The sequence below is a fragment of the Mustela nigripes genome, chromosome 17 (genome assembly GCF_022355385.1).
Source record: "Mustela nigripes isolate SB6536 chromosome 17, MUSNIG.SB6536, whole genome shotgun sequence".
NCBI classification, from domain to species: domain Eukaryota; kingdom Metazoa; phylum Chordata; class Mammalia; order Carnivora; family Mustelidae; genus Mustela; species Mustela nigripes.
Window position 1 is genome coordinate 15,712,873 of NC_081573.1, and position 6,766 is coordinate 15,719,638.

At 39.3% G+C, this 6,766-nt stretch overlaps 1 protein-coding gene across 5 annotated transcripts in view; it reads right to left on the reverse strand.

Moving 5' to 3' along the window:
• Window positions 1-6,766, reverse strand: part of LOC132005366 (zinc finger protein 573) — a 67,249-nt gene that overhangs the window by 21,891 nt on the left and 38,592 nt on the right. For 3 of the 5 annotated variants that reach the window (XM_059382411.1, XM_059382410.1, XM_059382408.1), the window contains exon 2: window positions 2,668-2,766. The exons of the other annotated variants lie outside the window; for them this stretch is intronic. The gene's annotated coding sequence lies outside the window, so the exon portion shown is untranslated. The remainder of the gene's footprint in view (window positions 1-2,667; window positions 2,767-6,766) is intronic. 5 annotated transcript variants of the gene reach the window in all.

Here is a 6,766-nt window from a genome sequence, read left to right on the forward strand (position 1 = left end):
TAATCTTGGTTTTCTTTTTGTTTTAAATATACTTCATAATTATTTTAACTGTGGCCATACATTAACTTAAAAAGCTATACATATACTTATGTATGTGTTAGAAGCTATTATCCAAGAAGTAGAGACTTCACTTAATTTAATTTTTTTAAAGATTTTATTTATTTATTTGACAGACAGAGATCACAAGTAGGCAGAGAGGCAGGCAGAGAGAGAGGGGGGAAGCAGGCTCCCTGCTGAGCAGAGAGCCTGATGCGGGGCTCGATCCCAGGACCCTGAGATCATGACCTGAGCCGAAGGCAGAGGCTTAACCCACTGAGCCACCCAGGTGCCCCTAATTTTTTAAGATTTTATTTATTTATTAGACAGAGAGAGCACAAGTAGAGTGGTAGACAGAGGGAGAGGGACAAGCAGGCTCTCCGCTGAGCAGAGAGCCCAATATAGAACTTAATCCCAGGACCCTGGGATCATAACCTGAGCCAAACGCAGATGCTTAACCAACTGAGCCACCCAGGTGCCTCAAAACTTCATTTAATTTTAAAACACTCTCTTCTTAAGCTTGGAGAAAAGCTCTGAGTACTCTAAAATCTTCTTGACCCCAGGGAGGTTTTTTTCCTTGACATTTAGCCACAATGTCTTCCAGACAACTGCCCAATCAACTCACTATATAGTCTCACTTTGCATCCAAACATCAGTTGAGAAAAAAGAATCAGAAGGCAAAAGCTTACACAATAAATCCCACTTATCTCCAGAGAGATTCCATGGGCTCAGTATAACTTGTTCAAACTCTATAGTAATGGCCAGAATCCAACCAATGCCACTTTCCTATGAATTCCCAAAGTAGGTCACCTGACTCTCTTTAGTGGTCTTCACTATACACTGATTTATACTTAACTTCTATTCATAGTTTATATCCTGCTGGATTATTGGCATTTAAAAGTAACAGCTAAAGGGGCACCCAGGTGGCTTAGTAGATTAAGTGTCTGACTCTAAATTTCAGGTCAGGTCATGATCTCCAGGTCAGGAGATTGAACTCTGTCTGTCACAGGCTCTGTGCTGAGTGTGAAGCCTGCTTAAGATTCTCTCTCTTTCTATGTGTCCCCCCACTCTCGCCCCCACTCAGTACATTCACTCTCTTTAAAAAAAAAAAAAAAAAAAGAGGAGGGGAGCACCTGGGTGGCTCAGTCAGTTAAGCAGTTGCCTTCGGCTCGGGTCGTGATCCCAGGGTCCTGGGATCGAGCCCCGTATCGGGCTCTTTGCTCAGCAGGGAGCCTGCTTCCTCCTCTCTCTCTGCCCTCTCTGCCTGCCGCTCTGCCTACTTGTGTTCTCTGTCTCTCTGTCAAATAAATAAATAAAATCTTTAAAAAAAAAAAGAAAAAGAAGGGATAAATACATTTGATTATTTAATCAACCCAAATTCTAATATCACAGGGTCAGAAGACAATATTGCATGTCCTTAAAATGTGTGATTTCTGGGCGCCTGGGTGGCTCAGTGGGTTAAGCCGCTGCCTTCGGCTCAGGTCATGATCTCAGGGTCCTGGGATCGAGTCCCGCATCGGGCTTTCTGCTCAGCAGGGAGCCTGCTTCCCTCTCTCTCTCTCTCTGCCTGCTTCTCCATCTACTTGTGATTTCTCTCTGTCAAATAAATAAATAAAATCTTTAAAAAAAATGTGTGATTTCTTATATGAAAGCCCACTATTAAAAATTTACCCTAAGGAAATAAAAATAGAGGTACCCAAGTTATATGCAGAAGAATGTTTTTCAGAGAATTTTTTATAACAAAAAACTGAAAACATGTAACAGTAGTCAACATGTTAAAAAAAAAAATTATGTTGGGGGTACCTGGGTGGTTTAGTCTGTTAAAAAGCAGATTCTTGATTTCCACTCAGGTCATGATCTCATATATTTGCAAGTTCTAAATCACATGTCTATTCAATTTTAAAGGCCTCACAAAGCATTAATCTCAACCTACACTAAGAAAGAGACCATTTATTACCAGGTTTTATCACCTGTACCTAGAAAACTCCCTCCTATGCAAATGTCAGAATTTTTCCACATTTGGCCAAATGGGATCCTCATCTCTAATTCAACAGCTACAATCCTGACAAGGGAAGCTCAAATCATTTCTTTTTTTTTTTTTTAAGATTTTAAAAAAATTTTTGAAATTTTTATTTAATTTTTTTAAAATTTATTTGACAGACAGAGATCACAAGTAGGCAGAGAGGCAGGCAGAGAGAGAGAGAGAGGAGGAAGCAGGCTCCCTGCTGAGCAGAGAGCCGGATGCGGGGCTAGATCCCAGGATCATGACCTGAGCCCAAGGCAGAGGCTTAACCCACTGAGCCACCCAGGCGCCCCTCAAATCACTTCTTTACAGGACTTTATTTTTTTCATTCTTCCATCCCTGCTTTTAAAATATGTTGGGCTCATAAGAGATAATGAATATTCTAGCCAGTATATACATAAATCAAATAAAGGTTGGAAAAGATTGGTCACAGAAGGAGAACACGAGGTTATCTGCAACAATTGTTCACTGGTATAGAGAACCAATAATTGATTGGGATGTTTTCTGGTAGGAAGTTTCCAGATAATTAATGAAAACATTTATATTACAGGAATGAAATGAAATGTAATGAAAACATTTATTTCAATAAGAAGGGAACACCATCTTACATTATGTCACAGTTTGACAGCTGCAAGAACTGATGAAAAAACTGATGAAAAAAGTCCTCCTTGGGGTTTCTCTACTGGAGAAAAATAGAGTATCCAAAACTGGGAAAGAAAAAGAGACCCATGAGAGCAAGCATGCTTTAGTATTACTACAAAGGAAATTAAATGTTTTGCTTCTACATTCCATTTTACTTTATACCTCCGACCATACAAACGCACCTAATTGCAAAAGATTAGAAGGATTTTAGATAAATTGAAACTCTTCCCCTAATCCCCAGGAAATGCAGATACTTCAACAGACAATTTTCTGGCCAGTCCTTCCTTTTGGGGAAGCTGCTTGCACCTGAGACTGGGCTGTTCCTCTTCCCTTCATCCACAGCTTTCAGGATTGGAAAGGACCTACACCATCCAAACACACCTTACTTCCTGACTTTGGGGTCAGTGAGGATGAATAGGTTAGAAAGGGCATACAGATTAGGGGCACCTGCATGGCTCAGTCAGTGGGTGTCCGGGTCTTTATTTCAGCTCAGGTCATGATTCTGGGGTCCGGGGATCGAGCCGTGTCCAGGTCCCTGCTCAGACTGGTCTGCTTGTCTCCCTCTCCCTTTGCCCCTCCCCGTACTCTTTCTCTCTCTCTCAAATAGACAAATCTTTTTTAAAAATTTATTTATTTATTTATTTATTTTCAGCATAACAGTATTCATTGTTTTTGCACCACACCCAGTGCTCCATGCAATCCGTGTCCTAATACCCACCACCTGTTTCCCCCAACCTCCCACCCCTTGCCGCTTCAAACCCCTCAGATTGTTTTTCAGAGTCCATAGTTTCTCATGGTTCACCTCCCCTTCCAATTTCCCCCAACTCCCTTCTCCTCTCTAAATCCCCTTGTCCTCCATGCTATTTGTTATGCTCCATAAATAAGTGAAACCATATGATAATTGACTCTCTCTGCTTGACTTATTTCACTCAGCATAATCTCTTCCAGTCCCATCCATGTTGCTACAAATCTTTTAAAAAATTAAGTAAAAGAAAAGAAAGGGTATACAAATTAGAAAATCCATAGAATTGGTCAGGCAGGGTTCAACATTCTGATTCCAGAAAAACTGACTGCTGAAATACATTATGAAATACATTACATACAAAATGTGAAGGGAATGTAATGAAGACATGGAAAATATTCCAGAAATACTGTCAGAAAAATCAGATTATGAAACCACATTTACACTATACTACTTTTAAGATACATGCCTATTTCAATATTGAAAGGCTGACAGATCATTAGGCTCCAGTGGATAGAAGAAGTCCAGAAAGCTATACACTCATACATCAACAGTACCTGTCTTTTTCTCTTGATTTTTTTTTCTTGGAAAGTAATAATAATTGCCTACATACAAGAGACAGGTTTCTTTGCTGTTTCAATGACCTAGACATTGAAGAAAAGATATCCTTTGACATAGGCATTTCATAGTATTGATGAATAAAAAAGAAAGGTGAAACTCACATGGTTAATCTTAGCCAAAGTGTGTGTGTGTGTGTGTCCCAGAATACTGTTATGCAATCTAAGTTATAAAATCTCAAAATCTCACCAGGGATCAAGTAATTAGATATTTAAAAGCTGACAGAAAATACCTAAAGCAACCTCAAGAAGGTCATGCCTCAATAACCAGTTTTTAGAGATAATATACTGTTGTATTAGACTTGGACCTAAAACTTACATCTTTCTTTGAGATATAATTGACATATAACATTAGTTTCAGTTATATAGCATGATTCCGTATTTGTATATATTGCAAGATGATCACCACAGTTAAGTCTAGTTAATATCCATCATCATATATAGTTACATTTTTTTTTTGTGATGAAAACTTTGAAGATCTACTTTCTTAGCAACTTTCAAATATACGATACAGTATTACTAATAATAGCACTATGCTGGACATTACATACCCATGACTCATTTATAACTCAAAGTTTGTACTTTTTGCCCATCTAAATGCATTTCTCCCGTCCCCTACCCCAACCACCTCTGGCAACTACCAATCTTTTCTCCGTATCTGAGTTCGGCTTTTTAAAAAAAATTATTTATTTGAGAGACAATGAGAGTGACAGAGAGAGAGAGAGCATGAGCACAGAGGGAGAGGGAGAAGCAAACTCCCTGCTGAGCAGTGATCTTGATAGGGGGCTCGATCCTAGGACCCTGAGATCATGACCTGAGTGAGCCAAAGGCAGCCACTTAACCAACTGAGCCACCCAGGTGCTCCAGCTTTTTTTTTTTTTTTCCTTGAGGGGTTGGAGGATTAAATTCTGCATATAAATTGCTACTTGCCTTTCTCTAACTTACATCATTTAGGGTAACATACACTCATGCTGTTGCAAATAGCAAAATCTTCTTTTGAATGGCTGAATATTTCCCTGTGTATATATCACATATTTTTCTTTCGATCTTGATAAGAATTTAAGCATATGAAGTTATTGATTCAATGACCATGTTGTAAATTAAAATGTATATGCTTATGAACATTTGTTATGTTCTGAGTGGAAACTGTTTTCCAAAATGTGCACAGTTCATTCTTTTACTATTTTTTTTTAAGATTTTATTTATTTGACACAGAGGAAGAGATCACAAGTAGGCAGAGAGGCAGGCAGAGAGAGAGGGGGGAAGCAGGCTCGGTGCTGAGCAGAAAGCCTGATGTGGGGCTCAATCCCAGGACTCTGAGATCATGACCTGAGCCAAAGGCAAAGGCTTAACCCTCTGGAGCCACCCAGGTGCCCCCAGTTCATTCTTTTAAACAGTATTTACTTGGCCTTGGAGAAGTACATTAAATTTGAATTGCTCTGCTAAACGTTTCTTATTTTCTTCAGCTACCAGTAATACAACATTCTCTGATTTTTATGTACGCTCATTACTGGATTACTGCCTAAAAAGATGGGTAAACTCTCTGAGAATAGTCTTACAATATTCATGCTGATTTCACTGCTATATCCTTTTGCAAGTTTTCTTCAAAGAGCTATTTCCCACCCTGATAGTCACATCCTCCAGGAAGCTGCTGAATTAGTCTATTAGTTTCGCTTACATCAACATCATAAGAATAAAACCGGTAATGTAGGAGTTACCATGTGATCCAGTAATTCTACCCTTACGTATGTATTTCAGGAGAAAATACACATTCCCCCCCCCAAAAAAAAACCCCAAAACAACGTGTATGCAAATGTTTGTATTACAACAGCTCCAGAGTGGAAGAAACCCCAATGTCCATAAACAGATAAAGAAAATGTGGTATATGCATGCAAGGGAATATTATGCAGCCATAAAAATGAGGGTTATTTTGATTCAAGTTATAACGTGGATGAATCTTGAAGACATTATGCTAAGGGAAATCAGCTAGTCACAAAAGGACAAATAGTGTATGATTCCTCTTATCTGAGACTCTTAGAATAATCAAACTCAAAGAGACAGAAAGTGGGTGCCAGGGATGGGGAGGGAGGAGGAGGGGAATGGGAAGTGTTTAATGTGTATAGTTTCAGTTGGAGATGATGAAGTTCTGAAGATGAATGGTGGTGACGGTGGCAGAACAATGTGAATATACTTAATGCTACTTAACTATGCCCTTAAATTTGGTTAAAATGTTGGGGCACCTGGGTACCTCAGTTGGCTAAGCTTCTGATTGTTGATTTCAGCTCAAATCATGATTTCAGGGTTGTGAGATGAAGCCCCACAGCAGGCTCCGTGGTGAGCGAGGAACCTGCTTAAGATACTCTCTCCCTCCTCCCCCCTCTAAAAAAAAAGGGTTAAAATGCCAAATTTTGTTATGCATACTTTACCACATAAAAAAACAAATGAAGTACTTACATATAATTTGATAGGGGTGCTGGTTATATAACCCTGTGACTACATTAAAAGCTACTAAATTATATACTTTAAAAAGATGTATTTTATTTTATTTTATTTTTTAAAGAATTTATTTATTTATTTGACAGAGAGATCACAAGTAGGCAGACAGGCAGGCAGAGAGAGAGGAGGAAGCAGGCTCCCTGCTGAACAGAGAGCCCGATGCGGGGCTCGATCCCAGGACCCTGGGATCATGACCTCAGCCGAAGGCAG